The 24,428-nt window shown below is 40.2% G+C and overlaps 1 protein-coding gene across 4 annotated transcripts in view; it reads right to left on the reverse strand.

Annotated features, from left to right (window-relative positions):
- Smg6 (SMG6 nonsense mediated mRNA decay factor) overlaps positions 1-24,428 on the reverse strand; it is a 242,521-nt gene that overhangs the window by 143,988 nt on the left and 74,105 nt on the right. The gene's annotated exons all lie outside the window — the stretch shown is intronic.

The following is a 24,428-nucleotide window of genomic DNA, read 5'->3' on the forward strand; positions in this document are numbered from 1 at the left end:
GCCAGAATTACATAATGATGGACTGTTTCAAAAAAATTATATATTATATATAATAAGTTATATATTATAAATAAATATATTATTTCCCAGTGTGTATATATGGAATCCAGGTCAATGTCAGATGTCTTTGCTCTATTGCTCTACACCTCATTTCTAAAATAGGCTCACTCACTGAGCCTGGAGCTTGCAGTTTTGCCTACACTTGCTCGTCAGTGAGCCCCCTGGGATCTGCCTGTCTCCACTCTCCAGTACTGGAGTTACAGATAAGTGCCACTACATTTGGCTTTTACAAGGGTGCTAAGGGTTGAAATTCAAGTCCTTATACATTTTATTAAGTATTTTACCTTCAGAGTCATCTCTTCAGCCCCTAGAACTCTTTTAGCAGAAATAATAAATATAAATTTGATAAACAGATGACAAAATGCTCATCATTTTTGCAAGGAAAATGCAAAACAAAGCTTAAAATACAATTGCACAGCCATCAGGATGGCTATAATATACAAAAAATGGAGAGTAAGTGCTGACCAGGATGTCCAACAACTGAAATTCTCTGTTTTTTATTTTTTTAAGGGTTTCCCTATGTAGCCCTGGCTGTCCTGGAACTCACTCAATACCAGGTTGGCCTCACTCAGATCTGTCTACTTCAATCTCCCAAGGGCTGGGATTAAAGTATGGGCAACCAAGGCCTGGTGAAATTCTCAGTTTTGAGATATAAAACAATATAACTACTTTGGAAAACAGTTGCAGTTTCTAAAGGGACAAAACATTTCAAATGATCAAGCTATTGCATTTCTAGGCAATGACCCAGAGAAATGAAAGCCCATGTCCATACAGAGACTGACACTGTAATGTTCACTAGGCTTACTCCTAACAAATACTCGGAAAAATAAAAAGTCCATCAACAAGTCAATGTATAAAAATATGGCAGACCCTTATAATAAAAACTGCTTAACAATAAAAGAAAAAAAATTAACCACTCCACAGCACAAATAATGTTCAAATAATCATATAAAGAGAACACTGTACCAAATTCTACTTGTATAAAATTCTAAGGTGACATTCCCAACTACTAGGAGGCTGAGGCAGAAAGATCACAAGTTCAGAGACAACATGAGCAACTCAACCTCAAAGAAAAAGGCTGGAATACAGCTTACTACTAGGGCACTTGCCTCATTAGCACAAGGTCTTAGAATAAGAATAAACAGATAAATCTATAAAATCCAAACTAATCTACATTGATAGGAAGGAAATCGGTGGTTGCTGGAGACTAGGAGAGTTCAACAGAATGAAGTACAAGAACTAACTACACGGAGGAAACTTAGCATTCATATTCACTGTCTTGATTACAGAGATGGTTCCACAATACATATCATCTCAAAATTCATAAAACTGTATACATTAAATATATGCATTCTAAAACATATTAATTATACTTTAATAAAAGCATTAAAAAGATGGGCTGGTGAGATGGCTCGGTTGGTAAGGATATTTTGCAACCAAGCCTGAGGTCCTGAGTTTGATCCCCAGAATCCACATGGTAGAAGTAGAGAACTCACTTCCCAAAGTTGTCCTCTGATTTCCACATTGTGCATCATAATGGGCATAGGCAGTCACACATACACACACACTAAATGTAAAAGAGTCTTCCCCCCGACCAAGACAGGGTTTTTCTGTAACAGTCCTGGCTGTCTTAGACTAGTTCTGTAGACCAGGCTGTTCTTAAACTCACAGAGATCTGCCTGCCTCTGTCCCCAAGTCTGGAATCAAAGGTATGTACCCCAAGACCCAGCAAGAATTTTTAAAACATTAATTTGAACACTTGGGGCGGGGGGACAGAACTCTGTAGTTTGAAGCCAGCCTGTTCTACATATTGAATTCCAGGACAGTCAGGGTTACACATTGAGATCTTGCCTCATAGAAAAGCAAAGAATGTAAAGTGTTGGGTTGAAATAAGAATAGTCCCAATAGGCTCATATATTTAAATGCTTAGTCACCAAGGAATGGAACTGTTTGAAAGGATTACAAGGATTAGGAGGTGTGGCCTTGTTGAAGGAGGTGTGTCACCGAGGATGGGCTTTGAGGTGGTTTTTTTGTTTGTTTGTTTGTTTTTGTTATTGTTGTTGCTGTTGTTTTGTTTTGTTTTTCAAGACAGAGTTTCTCTGTAGCTTTGGAGCCTGTCCTGGAACTAGCTCTTGTAGACCAGGCCAGCCTCAAACTCACAGATATCTGCCGGCCTCTGCCTCCCAAATGCTGGGATTAAAGGCCACCTGGCTGGCTTTGAAGTATTTTAAAATAAATTACAGCACATTACAATTCAGTCTCTCTGTCTCTGTCTGTCTGCCTCTCTCTCTGTCTGTCTCTGTCTCTCTCCTCTGCCTACAGATCAGGATGTAGCTTTCAGCTATTGCTCCAGCAATTGCCTGCATGCTGCTATGCTTCCTAACATGATAACAGGGGACTAAACCTCTAAAACTGTAAGCCAGCTCCCAGTTAAATGCTTCTTTTTATAAAAGTGTCACATGCCTTTAATACCAGCACTCGGAGGCAGAGGCAGGCGGATCTCTGTGAGTTTGAGGCCAGCCTGGTCTACAAGAGCTAGTTCTAGGGCAAGCTTCAAAGATACAGAGAAACCCTGTCTCAAAAAAATGAAAGAGTTGCCTTGGTCACGGTGTCTATTCCCAGCAATAGAACAGTAACTAAGACAGAATGATAGGAATGTTTGAAAGTAAGGTTCTAAGTTTCACAGTCCAAAATCAATACCCAAGCTGGAGTGAGCATGTGATGACCACTGTAGTGCACCTCTCTTTAAAACAAAGATCAAGTCAGTGGAAATAACAGCTAAATAAAGCAATCATATTTAAGGAAGAGAGTGAGGAAGAAAGAAACAGATGATGGTGATTAGCAACCCAGCAAGATGCCAGTAAATCTCTTAACCTAAAGGGTCTAGAATGGACTCACATACACCCTCTTTTACAATCCTCCCAAATTTGTATTCTGGCTGACAAAACTGTTAGTTCTGAGGGTTTATTCCTTATCTTGGTGCTGTAAGGAACCTTTAAGAAGTAGAGGTTTCACTGGGGTATGCCCACCTCGGTTCCTTCTTTCTCTCCTTTTGCACCTGAGTCACAAGGCTTTGCTTTGACATTTACTTCCTATCATTATGTGCTGCCTCATCACAGACACTAAAGTGACAGGGTCAGTCATCCACAGACTGAAACCTGTGAAAATGAGAGCTAAAATAAACTCCTTTTAAATCTACTGTCTCAGATATCTGTTGTAATAGAAGGCTAAATAACAGAGTCAATAATAACTATAAAAACCCTACATACACTGCTTGAATTGTTTGTAGTGCTAGATATTAAGAGTTAAATTGTCTGTGTGCTTTAAAAAAAAAAAGTGTCTTCAGCAGCTTCTGGCCTAAGAAAGCAAAATAGAATCTATCTCAATGCTCTTGGGCAGAATACACCCATTGGGCTGATGGGGGAAGAAAAGCAGTACATAAAGCTAAGTGAGCCAAGATGTGATGCAGCTGTTTGCGTGATTTGAAGAACCCTGTTCTAAAAGGCTTCTTACTTAAACAGTATTCCTAAGAACCTAAATCAACTCCTGGAGTCCTTGAAAAGAATCACTTTCTTTACGGACCAAATTTTAACCCCAGTCAAATATTTAAACCTGATTCTCATACAATTTTAATCACAGGTTTAAAAGGGAAAAGTAAGGCAATCATTTACAACATTAGCAATATCACACACTTTAAATGCTTAATGAGTTATCAATGACATTGTAAAGAAAATAAAACTGGCCATGGTGGCACGTGCCTGTAATCCTAGCACTCCGCCCAGAAACAGCAAGATTAGAAATTCAAGGTCATCCTTGACCACGAAGCAAACTCATCTACCAAAGAGCCCATATCAAAAGAAAAGGCCAAGCCACACTTTACAGGTATTACTTGACTGTTAACTTTCCTTACAGTAATCAGAAAAGATTGGCTTTCTGTTCTCCTGTGCCCAACAGAGCATTCTTCAATGCTCACTGACTTGCACTTTTTCTTCTGGGTGTGACTGGGAATTCCCACATCTGCACTGCCTCAATTCTGCCTGCCCAATAAGCAAGTCAAGGCCAAAGCTCAAAGTGCCATAGACTTCCCAAAAGACAGTATGGCTGTATTTCCTGTAGAGATCTTAAAACCTTTTGAGGTTCCAAAAGTCAGCACCAATTTTCAAATCTGATCAGGAATCTCTGAAAGTCACAGTTACCATACAGCTGAGTAAAATATTTCTCATAAATTTAACGCCAGCATGTCTGTGTTTGGAAACTTTGAAACTACATGTTGTATGGTTTACTGCACTGGAAAAGGTGCCAAACAGTTTCAAAGGAAGGGAAGTGTATAACTGTTTCCTTTCAAATGCATTTTCCAATGGGATCCATTCAGGGGAAAGGCTGGAACTAACTAAAACATTATTAAAAACTGTTATGGAAAGAGACAGGGAGATGGAGAAAGATAAACCCCCAAAAGTGAAATATAGAATACAGGAGAAAAAAAGGGGGACCTGGATAGAAGAACAGGTTGGAGAAGGGAATGGGGTGAGATGGAGTCTTGTCTGGCAGTTGCTGTTCGTGGTTTCATATTGTTGCGGATCAATTAATCAGGACTGCAGTGCTGCTGGCCCAGTGGCATAAGACAAACCACAGAGCTGGCTTCAAGTTCAGCATTTGTGAACTGCTGACCTTCAGTTTTCAAACCAAAAATATTCTTTGAGAAACAGTAATACCAAGTCCAGTCTAACCTGCCAGCAAAAGCAAGGATTACTAACCTGAAGTAACACCCTATTCAGTTACATCAGGCACTAACACTTTGCAAGCATCAACTAGGAAGAAAGTTTGCAGACCTGAAACTACACCCTACCAAACTAACTCCAAGTTCTGACTCAACCAAGTAGCAATGATAACCAGAAACACTAGAACAAGTGACATGCTGTTTTGGAAGTTGCTTTCACCAAAACCTACTCAAACTGGAAAGCCAGCCCTCAACCCACACTGCCAGAGATAAAGCAACTCCTGCTAAGGTCACATGTACATGACTCCAGTGGAATCTGTATGCAATGCTTAGGGCAGGGTTTGGTGATGCCTCACAAAGCCATTACATCTCCCTGTGCCCCCACCCCCGCCAGTTTGCAGGGAGGATTTCTTTATTGTTTGCTCCCTGCCACACACACCCCAAAACTGCTTCAGCTAAACTACTTCTGAGCACGGAAGAATGTGCCATTAGAAAGAGGGCTATTTTCTAGGCAAACCAGAACTTTTACCCTATTCTAGGCCACTTTAGCTTTTCAATATGAAATCTTACCTCACTAGAATCTATTTTAAAAGGAGAACAGAACTGCTCCTTATCAGTGCCAGAGCACTTTCTTTTTGAGCTCCTCCAATGGAGAGGTAAACAAATCAATCAAGTTAACTGCAAAAACTAACAAGATTGAGCTGACAATTGGGATTCTAGAACTCAAAATTCCAGGCAACAGCTTCAGGAGAAAGAGGAACTGTGCCACAGATGGGGCTGTTGGGTCTAATCTGCAGCCTCCCAGTGCTAGGCCACTTATGGCTCAGCCAGCTTCAAACAGAGTCTAGGGCAGACAGACCTTGGTGCAAGCTTGCTGAGTTCCAGGACATCATTCTTGAGGGTGTAATAACCATGGGCTGTAGCACACATGTTGAGGGATGAGGGAAAAAAATAAACAGAAAGACAAAAGAATGAGGATGCACTGCCAATTTCAATTGTGCAGCTTTTATTTTTAAATGCTTATCAAGCTGAGAGAGAGCAGAGTTCTTGGAAAACAAGGTTTCCTTTTTTCCAATGCCAGCGTCAAACACCCTCAAGGACGGGCACTGCACAGACTGTAACAACGAGGAACGTGGCTTTGCATCCTCCCAGCAGCACAGTCCTCTATGGGTCCCACACTACTCTGATTTCTGCTCGGCTGAAAACTCTAAATAACAGGCCCGTTGCCTCTGTTAAAAACTATTCTTTTTTAGGTTTTTTATCAATCTGGAAACTGGCTGCATTAGACTTACAGCACATTACAAACCAGCTCTTTTCACTAATAAAATAAATGTGTAAAATGCCTAATTATTACTTTTACTGAACTACAGTGCTTAGGGATCAAATACAGGAAACTGAAGGCTCAACCAGTTGTTAGCTAGAGGGTAAGAAGGAGGGGCTAAAGGAAGATCAGCAGTTAGGAACATTAGGTCCCCATACAAGCCTCAAGAGTCCATGTCCAAAAAAGAAACAAAAGGACACCAACCCTGTTTTTGTTCTGACCAGTTCCACAAGAATTCATGCCATCGTGGCACGTTGGGAGGCCTGGCATGAGTTATCCAGGCCTAAGCTGCTTACGCCCCTGTTCAGCACAAAAAGTAAAGTGTGGTCCAAGACAGATGGATCCTGCCTGACCATTCAGTAGAGAGCCTGGAGAGTCTGACCAGTAAGGAAGCAAATAATACATCGTCTTCCCCACCCCCAAACCCTGCCAGGCCCCCAAAGAGACAAAACAAAAGACAACAGAAGCAGGCAATAATTATACAAGATGTATATTGTGAAGGTGAGTGGACTATAACCAGTTCTGGACTGTGCCTTATACTGAATCCCAGAACACTGATCAAAATACTGGAAATGTTACTCACAGGATGAGCCAATCAGTCCCTCTTCAGGGCTGGTGCTGAGAAGTCTCATTAGAAACTGGCAGTCAACTTCTAACATGCTCATTTATAATAAAAGGTACGCATTAAACAAACTTTCCTAAACCTATAACGAAGAGTAAGGGGGTGAACCATGACTGTCATTCTTGTTTTGTTTTTAAACAGTGCCAAGGACTGAACCTAGGGTTTCATGCATACTAGGCAAGTATCTACCACTGAGCCATTTCTCCAGCCTGTAACTGTCATTCTTAATCATCCACAGACTCTTCCTTGGCAGATCCTGCCCACCCCTTAGACTTTCACAAATGTTTTATCCTTCAGGGTACATGAGAAACCAACTACTGCCAAAGAAACACCCTCATAAGGAAACACAGTAAGAAAACCTGCAAAGGCAGGTGAGTTAAGCCTATGGTGGACATCCCTTCTGGGGATGACCAGACTGGAACATAATAATTCACAGAGGCAGAGGGGTCTGCAGTCACTCTGCATGCCACATGTCTAACCCTTAAGAAGCGAGGAATGCTCTCAACAGCAAAAACACAGCAGCAAATGCTATGATACCAAAGCCACAACTGCATGGGTCCCTGGAGCCTCTCAAACTAAGCTGCCAGCTAGGGAGCTAACACTAGCTTTGGATGAAACACAGCTCTGGTAGAGTAATTAATTTTTTTCTTAACTAGGATTACATTAATTTTCAAGGACTAATGGAGTCCAGCTGTAATGGGAAGAGTGGCTGCTGATGCACAAAGGCACTTGTGCTCACAACATGAGAGAGAGAGAGAGAGAGAGAGAGAGAGAGAGAGAGAGAGAGAGAGAGAGAGAGACCTATAAAAAGGACCCACTATAACAGGATATTTTTAGTTTCTACAATGCTGCACTAAAAATACAGCCCCAGCTGATACATCATGGCAGAACTATTCTCTCCTTGTCCCTTCAGGAACAGTTTAAAACATTTATTTTTGTTTCTTTTTGTGATGGTCAGAGTAGAGAGAGAAAATAGCAACTCATTGATAAGAGGAAACGAGAGAGACATGAAAAATTGAAAACTACCTAAAAACTCATGGAGAGGTTTATTTTATTAGTTCTTAATAAATATCTTGCAGATTTCCTCAGGAAATACACCAGATCACATGTAAAATAGTTTGATACTGATGTCAACTGCATCAACATATGAAGTCTATTAGGGTGAAGCCGCAGCAGGGTGATCAGCGAGCTGAAAAACTCCACAGTACTTGGGGAGGGGGGGATCTCATGGCCTTCCAAATTCTTCGAGAGGTAAAAAAGTCAGCCAAGACACAGAGAGAGAAAGAGGAAAAAAAAAGAAAGAAAGAAAAAAAAATCCCACATCCTGCTTTCAGCTGCCAGCAATGTGAAGTGCCCAGAGATTAATTCTACGTCTGGCCTGGAAATGTGACTTTAAAGCATGAGGGAGGGGAGGCTGGAGGAAGGGGGTGAGGAGGGAAGAGGAGGGCAGGCTAACTGAGGCTGGCAGCAGGCCACCAACCCCCTCCCAAGCCATGTTTCAATGTAGACAGAAGTAAACCCCAACAGACAGCAGCGCTTCAGCCTGCCAGGGCCTTACACCAGCTGCAGTGCATCTCGCTTTCTCCACTCAGCCCCAAGTGCAGATGTTCCTTGCACATCACTTCCGCTAGGCTTTCTCTTAAAGGACTAGCACACAGATGTAAAGGTATTTCCCTTCCTTGACAACACACGTCTGCCTTTAGGGGCCAAGAGGAAGCCCAAAATGCTGAGAGCAGGTATCACTAAGGTCAGAAGATCTGCTCTAATTTCCTCAGAGCATCCTGGGCTAAATAATACTGGTAATTATGAAACTGGAGTTCAGATCCCAACATTACATAACAAACCAGGTGACTCATAGACATCTATAACTCCAGCTCTGAGGGATCTAATGTCTTCTTTAGGCCTTCACACGTGCATATATATTCACAGACATAAAAATAAATGAATAAATTGTGGGGACTAGAAGAAGCCCAGACTGTATGTGCGTTGTTGACGTGAATTGGCTATGTCAAAGACTTAAGATCAATGGAAATATTGTAAATCCCCTCCCTGTGGTGGTGCTGGAAGTGAGACTCAGCGGGAAATGGCAAAGCTTTCCTCAGGTATCTGTGTATGGTTACCGATAACAAGTGCAGAAATGTCCACCATAGCTCCCCTCACATGGTGTTTACAGCCTGAAGACTGTTCCCCTACCTATACAGACAGTTCTTAGACTGGCTAAACCTGTCCCCTTGATCCTTGATCCATCTACATACCATACACCCTGCCTCCTTGTTTATCTGTATGAAATAACCTTGCCTCCTTGTTCAGCCGTATGCAGTAACCCCCATTCAAATTTATCTAATAAGCACGCTGACCTTCTGGGTGCTGTGTTTTCTCTATCAGAGGTCCCAGTCCACCTGTCCCCAGCTTTCCTGCACATGTGTCTGTGTGTCTATTTTTCCTGTACGTGTGTCTGTGTGTCTATTTTTCCTGTACGTGTGTCTGTGTGTCTATTTTTCCTGCACGTGTGTCTGTGTGTCTATTTTTCCTGCACATGTGTCTGTGTGTCTATTTTTCCTGCACATGTGTCTGTGTGTCTATTTTTCCTGTACGTGTGTCTGTGTGTCTATTTTTCCTGTACGTGTGTCTGTGTGTCTATTTTTCCTGCACATGTGTCTGTGTGTCTATTTTTCCTGCACATGTGTCTGTGTGTCTATTTTTCCTGTACGTGTGTCTGTGTGTCTATTTTTCCTGCACATGTGTCTGTGTGTCTATTTTTCCTGCACATGTGTCTGTGTGTCTATTTTTCCTGCACATGTGTCTGTGTGTCTATTTTTCCTGCACATGTGTCTGTGTGTCTATTTTTCCTGCACATGTGTCTGTGTGTCTATTTTTCCTGCACATGTGTCTGTGTGTCTATTTTTCCTGTACGTGTGTCTGTGTGTCTATTTTTCCTGCACATGTGTCTGTGTGTCTATTTTTCCTGCACATGTGTCTGTGTGTCTATTTTTCCTGCACGTGTGTCTGTGTGTCTATTTTTCCTGCACATGTGTCTGTGTGTCTATTTTTCCTGCACATGTGTCTGTGTGTCTATTTTTCCTGCACATGTGTCTGTGTGTCTATTTTTCCTGCACATGTGTCTGTGTGTCTATTTTTCCTGCACATGTGTCTGTGTGTCTATTTTTCCTGTACGTGTGTCTGTGTGTCTATTTTTCCTGCACGTGTGTCTGTGTGTCTATTTTTCCTGCACATGTGTCTGTGTGTCTATTTTTCCTGCACATGTGTCTGTGTGTCTATTTTTCCTGCACATGTGTCTGTGTGTCTATTTTTCCTGCACATGTGTCTGTGTGTCTATTTTTCCTGCACATGTGTCTGTGTGTCTATTTTTCCTGCACGTGTGTCTGTGTGTCTATTTTTCCTGCACATGTGTCTGTGTGTCTATTTTTCCTGCACATGTGTCTGTGTGTCTATTTTTCCTGTACGTGTGTCTGTGTGTCTATTTTTCCTGCACATGTGTCTGTGTGTCTATTTTTCCTGTACATGTGTCTGTGTGTCTATTTTTCCTGCACATGTGTCTGTGTGTCTATTTTTCCTGTACGTGTGTCTGTGTGTCTATTTTTCCTGCACATGTGTCTGTGTGTCTATTTTTCCTGCACATGTGTCTGTGTGTCTATTTTTCCTGTACGTGTGTCTGTGTGTCTATTTTTCCTGTACGTGTGTCTGTGTGTCTATTTTTCCTGTACATGTGTCTGTGTGTCTATTTTTCCTGTACGTGTGTCTGTGTGTCTATTTTTCCTGTACGTGTGTCTGTGTGTCTATTTTTCCTGTACGTGTGTCTGTGTGTCTATTTTTCCTGTACATGTGTCTGTGTGTCTATTTTTCCTGCACATGTGTCTGTGTGTCTATTTTTCCTGCACATGTGTCTGTGTGTCTATTTTTCCTGTACGTGTGTCTGTGTGTCTATTTTTCCTGTACGTGTGTCTGTGTGTCTATTTTTCCTGTACATGTGTCTGTGTGTCTATTTTTCCTGTACGTGTGTCTGTGTGTCTATTTTTCCTGTACGTGTGTCTGTGTGTCTATTTTTCCTGTACGTGTGTCTGTGTGTCTATTTTTCCTGTACATGTGTCTGTGTGTCTATTTTTCCTGCACATGTGTCTGTGTGTCTATTTTTCCTGCACATGTGTCTGTGTGTCTATTTTTCCTGTACGTGTGTCTGTGTGTCTATTTTTCCTGTACGTGTGTCTGTGTGTCTATTTTTCCTGCACATGTGTCTGTGTGTCTATTTTTCCTGCACATGTGTCTGTGTGTCTATTTTTCCTGCACATGTGTCTGTGTGTCTATTTTTTTCTTCATTCCTCCACCACTCCACTTGGTCTCTTCCTGGAGCCATGTTGGAGACAGCAATAAATAATTTTAAAAACTCAAATACAAACAAGAAATTACCAATTAGGAGCTGGTAAAGATGGCTCAATGGGTAAAGCTTCTTGCCATGTAAATCTGGCCACCTATATTTAATTCCTAGAACCCACATAAAAATGGAAGAAGAAAATTGACTCCACGAAGTTGTCCTCTGACCTCAATATAATACGAAACACTCTCCCCATAATAATAAATAAAACTGTCAGTAGCAAGTACTTGTTATATTTACTATCTGCTCATCAAATAAGGTGATGTAAAAAGATATTAGGCTGCATAAAAAATAAAACTATGTATAATTTTAAATGGTTAATAAAACTTGGGAAAAATTTTCATTCTTACTAATAGTCAACAAAACGTAATTTACAACAAGACAGTTGGAAGACAGTTTTAGTAGCTATTTACAAAATTTAGTATTAACTGGGCATGGTAATTACATACTTATAGTCCTAGCATTCTAGATCGCTGGAGCAGGAGAATCAAGTTTTCAAGGCCAGCTTGAGAGACAGTGAGACACTTTCTCAACCAAGCTAGAGCTGAGGAGATGGCTCAGTAGGCATGAGCTCTTACCCAGCAAGCATGAGAACCTCTGTTCAAATCCCCAGCACCCACATAAAAAAAAAAACTAGGCAAGACTGTCATGCCTGTAACTCCAACAATGAGGGGCAGAGACAATCTAAGCTCTTGCCAAAACAGAGAATTTCTGGGTTCAGTGACAGATCCTGTCTCAGGGCAGTAAGTCAATGTGTCACAAAGAAACACACCCAGTGTCCTGCTCTAGCCCCTGCATGTGTTTGCTTGAGCTAGTTCCACACACACACTCACATGCACCATACACAAACATACACCACACTCTCAAAAGACACCCAAACAAAAACTAAGGTACTTAACAGATGGCCCAGTTATCAGGCTGCCAGATATTCAATCAAATAAATAATAATAATAATAAACTTAGGTCTGCAATAATAACCTGTACATGGATGCTCTAAGCAACAATACTTAGAACTGCCACTACATGGACACAATTAAGATATTTTCCACTAGGTGAATTAATAAACTGTAGTTTATCCAGACAATACAATGTTCATCATGATCTGGAGAGAAGGCTCTGTGGTTAAGAAGAGCACTTGTTCCTCTTTCAGGGGACCCAGGTTTGGTTCCCAGCACCTACATGGATGTTTATAATCTTCCATAACTTCAGATACAGGGAATCTAATATCCTTTTTTGAACTTCATAGGCACCCCAGTACATATATGGGTTAAGCAGGCAAAAGACATAGTCAAACATGGTGATGCACACCTTTAATGCCAGCACTCAAGAGACAGGCAGATCTCTGTGAGTTCAAGTTCAGCCTGGTTTACATAGTGAGTTCCAGGACAACCAAGACTGCCCAGCGAGAGCCTGTCTCAAAAACAAACCAAACCAAACACAAGTATGTATCACTAACTGAAAGAAGGCACCATACAAAGAACATATATCATATGATTCCAACTAAATGACAATAAGGAAATGGCAAAAATATATGGAGGGTAGTATATAGAGCTACTTGCTCGTCCATGTTCATTGCTACTTTTTTCATAATATCCAGAAATTGAAAATAGCTTAGATACCTACCAACTGGTGAGTGGATTAATAAAAATGTGGTACATTTAAACAATAAAATATTATTCAGCTGTTAAGAAAAATAAAATCTGGGGGTAAACAGATAGAAACAGAAAAAAAAAGTCATTCTGAGTGAGGTAACCCAGACCTAAAAAGACAAATATTTTCTCTTATAAGTAGATGCTAGCTTTTAAGCTTTTAATATATGTGCTATAATCAGAATAACCACAGAAGTTAGGTACTTAGCAAGGTAACAGGAGGGAGGGAGGAGAGAATCTCCCAGGGAAGGGATAAAGAGAAAAATAAAATAGGAGGATTAATATAGGGAGGGGATGAGAGAACATGGTAAAAAAGGGATTATGAAGAGATAACTAACAATTAAGACTTTCTGAAAAACCATATATAAACCTATTACTGTAGTAGCTTCTTAAAATATATGCATATATGAAAGGCATTTTAATAGAGTCACCATATAATGGGTAAGGGGATGACAATGCACGTTACCAAATAAAACCTCCAGTTCCTGGAATGGGTTACATCTTGTTAAATTGTTGGCCAAAGTGGTTCTCTGTAGAAAGGAGCTGCGGGCAGGCCTGCTTTTCGTCCTGCCCAGCTCCCGCAGGGCTAGCTTAGCCCCAGAAATAATAACACACAAATTGTATTCATTTAAGCACTGCCTGGCCCATTATCTCTAAAGAGTTAGTCACTGACTAACTCTCATATCTTGATATTAACCCATTTCTAATAATCTATAGCACCACGAGCTGGTGGCTTACCGGAAAAGATTCAGCATGTCTGACCTGGTGGCTGGCTCCATGGCTTCTGCCTCATCGCCCTCTTCCCAGCATTCTATTCTGTTTACTCTGCCTACCTAATTTTCTGTCCTATCAAAGGGCCAAGGCAGTCTCTTTATTGACCAATGAAAATAACACAATAGACAGATAACCCTCCTCCATCATTTCCCATTAAACATCACAAGCTATTGCTAAGGTAGTTGCTTTCCAAAATCTGATGGAAAGGTCCTATTACTGAAGATAAACTTACTTATGTCATCAAATATGAAGAAGTTGAGTTTGCGCTCAACTAGAAGGTTTAGCCCTACTGACTACCATTCATGGTGCTGGAAGGTATTCTGTACAATACCAAAGGAGAAAAGTAAACATCACTATCATCCAATTACAAACCTTAGATCTACAACAGCAACATACTTATAAAATATGCTGGTGCAATAGTGTCAGATGTTATGGGCATATCACTTTTTTATTGGATTCAAGGCTCACTCTATGATATGGAAACACATACTCGACACTGCTAAAGTGGCCAAGAACCTGAGATTAGATAAGTCATGGAGGTAGGGAAAACCTAAAATTATTATTCTACTAAAGTAACACAGCAATAAAATGACTTGCAGTGATATACTGCTATACCCACAGATCAGTGCCTCACTCAACCCTCATCAGAAAAACAGCTTTATGCAGTACATAGTTATTAAAAAGAGATCCACAACTGGACAATATGCAAAGTAAGAAACTTTGGAGCATTCACTCTTAAATGGAATGTCTTTATCCAAGTCCTCCACTCAAAGCTCAGGAGTATACATGGACGAGCAGGAAGAAAGATTTTAAGAGTCAGAGGTGGTGGATGACTCCAAGAAAACAGTGTCTTCTAGACACACCAGGAGTGGGGCACATATGAACTCACTCACAGAAACTGGCAACAGGCACAGACCTGCACTGGTTCAAGTCAGATAGAGTTCCAGCAGAAAGAGAAGTGGACAGGGGATCCCACCTCTGACTAGGAAACTATTCACAATCAATATCTAACAGTAAAGAGAAAATCGGTGTTTTTTCAGTGGAGCGCCACTAGGCGTGTCAGCCATACTCTAGGGTAGGCCCCATGCCTTGGAGTAGTAGCTGGTCAGCACAAAATAAACTCAGGTTTCCTTGTGAGCTTTTTGTTTGTGTTATTACTTTTTTAATTAGTATTTTGTTTCTTTTGATTTTGTATTTATTTTTGAGAGAGACGACACATACATTAAGTTCGGAGGGTAGGGAGGTAAACAGGATCTGGCAGGAACTGGGAAAGGGGAAAAATATCAAAATATATTAAGAAAAAACATTTAGGTGAAAGAGGAGAAATAATATTGCTTCAATTTTGAAGAGAATAATGTAGTTAAAACTTAAAGAAGGATGCTAAAATAAAGTTCTGTTGAAAAAAATAAGCAAAATAAATGAACTAATAAACATTCTAGCCAGGTGGGGTGGAGCACATTTTTAATGACAGCACTAGGAAGGGATAGGTAGGTAGATTCTTTATGAGGCCAATCTGGTCTACACAGTGGGTTCCAGGACAGCAACAGCATGTACACAGACCCTTTCTCCAAAGTAAGCTGGGCGGTGGTGGCGCACGTCTTTAATCCCAGCACTCAGGAGGCAGAGGCAGGCAGATCTCTGTGAATTCGAGGCCAGCCTGGTCTATAAGAGCTAGTTCCAGGACAGGCTCCAAAGCTACAGAGAAACCCTGTCTTGAAGATAGATAGATAGATGGATGGATGGATGGATAGATGGACGGACGGACGGACGGACGGAAATAGATAAATATTCAATAAAATAAGAAATGCGATCCACTGCTTAGAAGCAGGCCACATTATTCAGGACAGGAGCCTGGCATAATTGTCATTAGAGAAGCTTCTTTCAGCAACTAATGAGAGCAGATGCAGAGACCCACACCCAAGCATTTTTTTTTAAAGATTTATTTATTTATTATGTAGACAACATTCCTTCCATGTGTGCCTGGAGGCCAGAAGAGGGCACCAGACCTCATTATAGATGGCTGTGAGCCACCATGTGGTTGCTGGGAATTGAACTCAAGACCTCTGGAAGAGCAGCCAGTGCTCTTGAGCACTGAGCTATCTCTCCAGCCCCCGACAGCCAAACATTAAGCAGAATTCAAGAAATTCTGTGGAAGAGGGGGAGGAAGGATTGTAGGAGCCAAGGGTCAAGGATACCACAAGAACATGGTCCACAGAAACAACTAACCAGGGCTCATAAGGGCTCACAGAGACTGAACCAATAGTCAGGGAACCTGTATGGGTCTGATCAAGTACTCTATACATGTTACGATTGTGTGTAGCTTGGTCTTCTTGTGAGACTCCTAACAGGGGGAGTGGGGGTTGAGTCTGACTCTTTTGCCATTTTCCTCCTAATGGGTTGCCTCATCTAGCCTTAATATGAGGGGATGTACCTAGTCTTACTGTAACTTGTTATGCCATGTTTGATTGACATTCCTGAGAGGCCTGCCCTTTTCTGAAGAGAAAGGAATGGGTGAGTGGATCTGGGGGTGAAGAAAGGTGGGAAAGAAGGACTTGGAGAAGAGGAAAGGGTAAACTGTGGTTAAGATGTAATATATGAGAGAAGAATAAATAAAGAAAAAAGAAATGCAAACAAGAATTTTATATATAAAGATGTTAATTACAATTCTGTATATGAAGGCACATGCCTATAATATTAACACTTAGGCAGCTAAGGCAAGAGGAAGAAATCCAAGGCCAAACTAGACTATACAGAATGACCTTGCCTGTAATATGAAGAATTTATACCCGGAATGCCCATAGGTATAAATACCCATTATACTTATATTCAGTATCTTTTTAACTGTGTAGAAATCTTTGAGTATGTACACAATACTGAAAGAACATCATAGAGAGGAAGTTGGCTTCGAGGTGTCTTCCATTTTGTTATCATTTTTGATCCTTTAAATCATTTTTAAAAATTAATTTATGTAAACTGGATAGAAAAGCTCTAAGGCTACAGTAGAAATATAGTAACTCAACACAGAAGAAGTAATAAAAGTATCAGGCAGGTAAAGGTGAGAATAAAAGATTAAAATCTTAGGATACTAGATAAGAAAGGACATACTTTTTCAAAGAAATTCCACTTCCCAAAGACCCAAAGACACTGGCTCCATGATAAGTGGCAAATATCAAAGCACACTTAATATATTTTACTTTAATATCACTTTAATGGATATAAAAGCATGCAATTGGAAATTATATTTTCAGAAAAATAACCTTAACATAAACCAAAAGGACAGTAAGATAATTAGTTATAATTCAATAAACAGGGGGCTAGAGAAATGGCTCAGTGGTTAAGAGCACTGGCTGCTCTTCTAAAGGACCTGGGTTTGATTCCCAGCACTCACATGATGTCTCACATCAATCTGTAACTCCAGTCCCAGGGAATCCAACAGCCTCTTCTGACTTCCATGGACACAAATGTGGTAGGTACACAGATATACAGACAGGCAAAATACCCATATATACAAATTTAAAATAAAGGTTAAAAAATTTTAAAGATAATAATCCAGAAAACAAATGTCACTTGACTTTCATTGTTTAGACCAGCTTATTAAGAAACAATTGTTTGACTTGAACATCACACATTCACTGAAAACTTAACAATGAGTCGTTCACTGTTCTAGATGCCCAATACTTTATTGAAGACAACAGGTCAAAAAACTAACTGCAGGGAGCTTATGTTCTTGCATAGTATTAGAGAGAGGTAAATAACAAACATATGCATGGTAAGTTGTAAATTCTTTACCACCCAGCACAGAAATGAGCAGATCAGGAAGATCAGGAGTGCAGTGTGGAGTTGATAGAATGGTGGGAGTCAGCTTTACATCAAACAAGCTACAGAAGATGAGAAGTGCACTACACAACTGGGCATAACATTCCAAGTAGTGAAAACAGGTAATGAAAAAGTCTGCAGGTCTAAAAGTCTCCCACTTATCAGAGGACATGCAAGAAGTCCAATATGGCTAGAACAGAGTAAATAAGATGGGAGAAAATGCAAGTGAATAAACTTTAAAAATGTACAGTCAGAAGTGAAGGGAAGTTCTTACAGGAAGTCCTTGTAAATAGGCTACTACTATAAACGAAGTAGAAAGCTACTAGAGATTTTGAACAGAGGACATGATTTTAAAGGAATATCTGATTGGTTTTGTTTTTTTTTCCAAGACAGGGTTTCTCTGAAGCTTTGGAGCCTGACCTAGAACTAGCTCTTGTAGATAAGGCTGAATATCTGATATTTTTAAAGAAATCACTGCTTGATAAATAAGAAGTTTTTGTGCATAAGTATGTATGTGCACATGTGTTTAGAAGGAAGAGAGGAAGGCCAGTAATGTTGACTGGGGCTGGGAGAGAAGTGTGTGAACCTACATGGTAGGAGAGAACTGACTCCTGACAAGTTTTCTTTTCTCCATAAGTACCATAGTGAATATGAGCATGTGCATACACACACGTATAAATATACACCAAAATACAATAGAGATTTTTAGTGACTGGAGAGATGATTCATCAGCTGGTAAGATCACTAACTGTTCTTTCAGAGGACCTGGATTGATCCTTAATACTTGCATATCTGTTCACAACCATCTAAAATTTCAGTTTCAGGGGATCTGACACCCTGTTCTGGATGCTAAGGGTAGCAGATATGTATGTGGCACACGACATGAATGCAGGCAAAACAACCATACACATAAAAGGATTTTTAAAAGTAAGTGAGCAACGGGAACACTAGAACAATGAGAAGTGAGTTAGAGGTTTTTATACCCTTTTTGAGACAGGGTTTCTCTGTGAAAACAATCCTGGCTGTCCTTGAACTCACTTTGTAGACCTGGCTGGTCTTGAACTCAGAGATCCTCTTACCTCTTCATCCCAAGTGCTGGGATTAAAGGTGTGCATCACCACCGCCCAGCTAAAACTTTCTACTTACTTTTCTCCCATACATAAGAAGAATTTCTAATCACAATGGATAACCAGGTCATGTCTGCAAAGGTTTTTTTCTTCCACTGAGGAGTCTTGAAGAATGTGGCAATGGCCTGAGTGTGTACTCTCAGCAGGCATCTCAAAAATAATGGTTACCAAACATTTCCCTGTGCTCACTGCCCTGACATGAAATTTGGGCATCACCCTCTCTCAGGGGAGAGGTGAAAAGAGGTTATGCAGAACAGACAGTGATAACAAGGTGATGTCACAGATGTGTCTCATAGAAGTCTCCAGCGAGTTCAGCTCATAATCACTCTACAGTGATTTACTCTGTCCTACCAATGCCAGCTGGAGGAGAGGAAGAAAGCTGACACAGCCTTCGGCCTTGGGCAGGCATTATGAGATCTCCCCCCCCCCCCCCCGCCCTCAGTCCCCTGGCAGCCCCTCCTCTCTTTCAATCACTGCTCCTTCCCTCAGAAGCCAAAGTGTGAACAGCACGTGTCTGGATTTTAGAAAGCTGCCCAGCAGTTGGGACTCCCAGCAGCGTGTCAACTGCTGCATCTGGTGCTGGCACTTGGGGCAAGGGATCACTGGGGTATTTTCTGAACATAAGCTTTAAAATGGGATCTTAGATCTGAAGGACTTAACTAAGCTAAAAAGCTCTAATTACTGTAAATACATTCCAAAACATATAACTGTCTGTCTTCTGAAAAGGGAACTGAGACATGCAAGCAACCAAAAGGCTCTAAGAACAGCAGCAGTCAAGAACAAAAGCGAAGAGTACCCTGACTAATGGAAAGGATTTTATGGGGCAAAAGGGTTCACCAGATATGTAATGTAATGTGGCTGAAACAAAAGAGCCCTCTTTTCCAGATCACTAGCTCACACTCTCTTGGCAATAAATGATATCCATCACTTCAGCTGCAGGCTTCTCCTTTGCTTTCCTGCACCTTTTTCCTCACCCAATTAGCTCTCAGAGCAAGTATCTTCTACACCAAACACCTCTGGGGGGAAAAAATGAAAATTATGAACCTGATAATTTCATCTGCCTAAAGACAAGAAAAGGATGGAGGAATCTACATTCCTATTCCTCTGGATATAGGTGCTCCAGCCAAACTGCTAATGTTATAGCTGAAGAAACAGAAGCTTAAGACTGATGTTAAACAAAAAGAGCTAGGTGTGGGATTCACGCCTCTTACATTCAGGAAGCTGAATGAGTTCTAGACCAGCTTGTGCTACAGTTAGAACTTATGATTAAAAAAAAAAAGTAAAAGAGAAAGAAAAGAAAAAGGAACCTTGATCCTCCTGTTTCTACCTCCCAAGTACTACAAGTATTACATGCTATAGGTGTGGGGCACATCCAATTTTTATTCATTTATTTATGTTTTTGAGACAGGGTTTTTCTGTAGCTTTGGAGCCTGTCCTGGAATTAGCTCTGTAGACCAGGCTGGCCTTGAACTCACAGAGATCCACCTGCCTCTGTCTCCCAAGTGCTTGGATTAAAGACTTGTGCCACCATCACCCTGCAGCATTTTCTATGGTAAAATAATTACCCAGAACCACTCTCTTAATAATACAACAAACTATTGAGAAAAAGTACTTCCAAATTCTTTTTAGTAAACACTGGTAATGGCTAGGTGTAGTGGTACATGTACATCTTTAATCCCAGCAGCACTTGGGAGGCAGCCTGGTCTACAGAGCAAGTTCCAGGATAGCTAGAGCTAACAGAGAAACCTTATACTGGAAAAAAAACCATAATATATGTATTATATAAAAATAAAAATATATGCATAAAACTTAAATTCTCAATGGCACATATTTAATAGCACATTAAACATAGTTATGGGAAAGTTTCATGAACTAGAAAAAAAGAGTTAAGAAAATTATTTGGAATGCAGCAGAGAGAGAGAGAGAGAGAGAGAGAGAAGAAGAAGAAGAAGAAGAAGAAGAAGAAGAAGAAGAAGAAGAAGAAGAGGAGGAGGAGGAGGAGGAGGAGGAGGAGGAGGAGGAGGAGGAAGAGGAGGAGGAGGAGGAGGAAGAAGAGGAGGAGGAGAGAAGAGAGAAGAGAGAAGAGAAGAGAAATATGAAGCAGAGGCTTAAGAAGCATTAAAGACTATGGAAGTCTAACATATGTCCAATAAGAGAAAGCATGGAAGATGCAGAATTGGGGTTTGTGGGGGGGGGAGCTAAGAATATCCTAAGACTGACAGTTCAAAAAAAAAAAAAGTCTAAAGACACATGAAATTCCCAGCAAGAAAATAAAACCCAAACCTAGACAAACCACTAAAACCAAAGTCTTTTGTTATTTTTGTTTGTTTGCTTTACTTAATTTATTTTGAACAGAATGTACATGCCATGGCACATTTGTGGAGATCAGAGGACAACTTACAGGAATTGGTTCTCTCCTTCTATCATATGAAATTTGGCAGCAAGCACCTTTACCTCTGAGTCATCTCACTAGCCTAATTTTTTTTTCTTTAAACATGAAAAGCACAGCAGTGGGGGTTGCTTTTTAAAAAGAAATAGCTGAGTGATGGTGCTGCATGCTTTTCATCCCGACACTTGAGAGGCAGAAGCAGGAGAATCTCTATGAGCTTTGAGACCAGCCTGGTCTACAGAGCAAGTTCCAGGACTGGCTCCATAGCTACTGAGAAATCCTGTCTCAAAAAACCATGAATAAATAAATATAAAAAGAAATAAAGGAACAGATAGTTGACCTTACTTAGCAATAGTGGGAACTCTGTAACAGTTCTTAAACGGCTATAGAAAACTTAGAATTCTGTTACTAACAAACACAACTTTTAAGGAAATAAGATACAACAAAGTCCTTTTCCAGAAAAAGAAAAGACAATGTTTTTAGGTTGGGGAAATGGTTCAGTGGGGCTGAGAATCAGAGTTTGTATCTGCAGTACCCACATAAAGGCTGGGTAGAGCAGCAGATGTCTGTAATCACAACCCTAGAGGAGGAGAGGGGCTAGCTGAGCAACCAGTCTAAATAAAACAGCAAGCTCCAGGCACACTGAGAGACTGTCTCAAAAAATATGGTGGAGAGTGATAGAGAAAGAAACCTATTATCAACCTCTGGCTTCCACACATAGTAATATACACCTGCACAGTAATACACACATATGCACAGATTAAAAGAGAAAAGTTTCTCATCAAAGATCTTCACTAAATAAATTTAAAAGAATACAGATGGAAAAAACAAACAAACAAACAAACAGGAAGATCATGAAAGGGAAAAAATAATGTATGTAATAGGAATATGGTAGTAGAACCTACCTGTAATTCTGGACCTTGTGAAGCTGACGCAGGAGGATAACAAGTTTGAATATAGCTAGAGCTGCAGAGAAAGGTCTTGTCTCAACAAGGAAACAAACAACAAAGAACTTGTCTTATAGAGTTGAAAGTGAAAAAGATATGAGACTATACAAAGGCAAACAAATGAGCAGATTTTCAGTGTCCTGTGGTCCTTGCTTTGTTAAGGGGAATAGGAAGATTATAATTTTTATTCCTGAGAAGGTAACTACTGTATTTAGTATAGATCCTAGCATAATCCAAAAAAAAAAAAAAAAAGGAAAAGAAACTTGGAGAGGAGGATTTATGAAATGAAAAACAAAACAAAAACAAAACTAGTCAAAAGAAGATAGAGAGAGGGCGGGGGAAGCTGGGGAAAGAGCTAAGTGGAAAAGTATTGTTTTTTTGTTTGGTTGTTTTTGTTATGTTTTGTTTTATTTTGTTTTGTTTTGTTTTTTGAGACAGGGTTTCTCTGTAGCTTTGGAGCCTGTCCTGGAACTAGCTCTTGTAGACCAGGCTGGCCTCAAATTCACACAGACCTGCCTGCCTCTGCCTCCCAAGTGCTGGGATTAAAGGCATACGCCACCACCACCAAGTGGAAAAGTATTTGTCAAGACACACAAAGTTATGGATCCTCATCACAAAAACAAAGAAACACAGGTAAGAACAAAGAAAAAAATCATTGGAACAGGAATCACTGGGATAAAATATTTGCAAAATGTATCTGATATGCAACTTGAATACAGATTTCGCAAAGAGTTCTGACTAAAAGCAACTTGATTTTTTTAAATGGGGAGAAGACCTAACTTTGCCAAGTAAGATGCACAAATAGCAGTTAGGCACACGAAAAATCATTCATTAGGAAAACATGACTTAAAAACTAACAGACCTTTAATCCCAGAATTACAGAGGCACAGGCAGGTGGATCTCTGTGATTTCAAGGATAACCTGGTCTATAGAGTGAGTTCCAGGACAGTTAGGGCTGTTACACAGAGAAACCCTGTCTCAAAACAAACCAACTAAAAACCAAAAACTGACAATATCAAATACTGTTGGCTTTTTTGTTATTGTTTTTGTTTTTCAAGACAGGGTTTCTCTGTAGCTTTGGAGCCTGTCCTGGAATTAGCTGTTGTAGACCAGGCTGGCCTCGAACTCACAAAGATCCACCTGCCTCTGCCTCCCCAGGGCTGGGATTAAAGGTGTGCACCATCACTGGCAGGCCACTGTTGGCAAATTTATAAAGCTGAACCCTCAATGCCTACGGCAAGAACATGAAGTATATAACCACCAAGAAAAACAGAAGCAGTTTCTTAATAAAATTAAATATATATTTTACTAAGCCTGACACAAAAAGTAAATAGTAAATGATTCTATACACATGAAACTCTAAAAAAGACAAGTAACTATAGCAATAGAAAACAAATCAGTGTTTCCTAGGGCCAGAGGTGGATATATACAGGATGGACTCAACAAGAATTACATAGGATGACAAAAATGTGCAGTATCTTAATTGTGATGATTAAGTAAATACATGTTAACATATATATATATACACACACACACACATGTGTGTGTGTTAGCCATGCGTGGTGCTAATATTTTTACAAGTGTTCACCATCCATAGTAATCTGCGAAGTGCAAATTAAAACTATTTTAAGATTTCATCTTACTCTAGTCAGAATGGTTAATAAGAAAATGAAAGATGGGACTGGAGAGATGGTTCTGCTCTTACAGAGGACCTGGGTTCAGTCCTCAGCACCCACATCACAGCTAACTCCTGTTTTAGAGGATTCAATACCCTCTTCTGGTCTCCTTTGAACTGCAGGCATGTGGTACACAGGCATACATACAGGCAAAACACCCACACACATAAAATAAAACTAAATCTTAAGAAAAAGAAAATAATATTAGTTGAGTATGGTAACCCACACCTTTAATTCCAGCACTCAAGAAGCAGAGACAGGAACTCTGTGAGTCCAAGGTCTGCCTGGTGAGTTCCAGGCCAGTCAGGATAATATGGTGAGATCCTATCTCAAAAAACAAAATGAAAGATATCAAATGTTGGCAGAGATTTGGGAAATAGGGAACCTAATGAATGCACTGTTAGTGAGAGTTGAAACTGGTGCAGCCAAATCAGTGCAGAAGTTCATCAAAAAACTAGAAATAGATCTACCATATAACCCTAGGCATATACCACTCCTAGGCATATACCCAAAGGACTCTTCTTCCTATTACAAAGACATATTCTCATCCATATTCATCACTGCTCTATTCATAATAGTTAGGATATGAAAGTAACTTAGATGCGCATCAGTTGCATCAGTTGATGAACCGATAATGAAAATCAGGTACCTAGATAAATATTATTTTATTCAGCTCTAAGGAAAAACAAAACTATTAAGTTTCCCAGTAAATTAATGGAGCTTTGAAACATATACTCAGTGAGGAAACCCAGATCCAGAAAGACAAATGTTGCATGTTCTACTCACATATGGATCCTAGCTTTGCATTTTTATATTTGTGTGTTTAATTTGGAAGTACCTATAGAATCCAACAAACTAGAAAGGAACCATTGATGAAAAGGGAAAAAAAGATCTTAAAGGAGGGAGGATAGTAGAACACCACTGATTTTAGAAGGGGAAA

Source organism: Myodes glareolus, chromosome 9 (assembly GCF_982192425.1).
Source record: "Myodes glareolus chromosome 9, mMyoGla1.1, whole genome shotgun sequence".
In the NCBI taxonomy this organism is placed as follows: Eukaryota; Metazoa; Chordata; class Mammalia; order Rodentia; family Cricetidae; genus Myodes; species Myodes glareolus.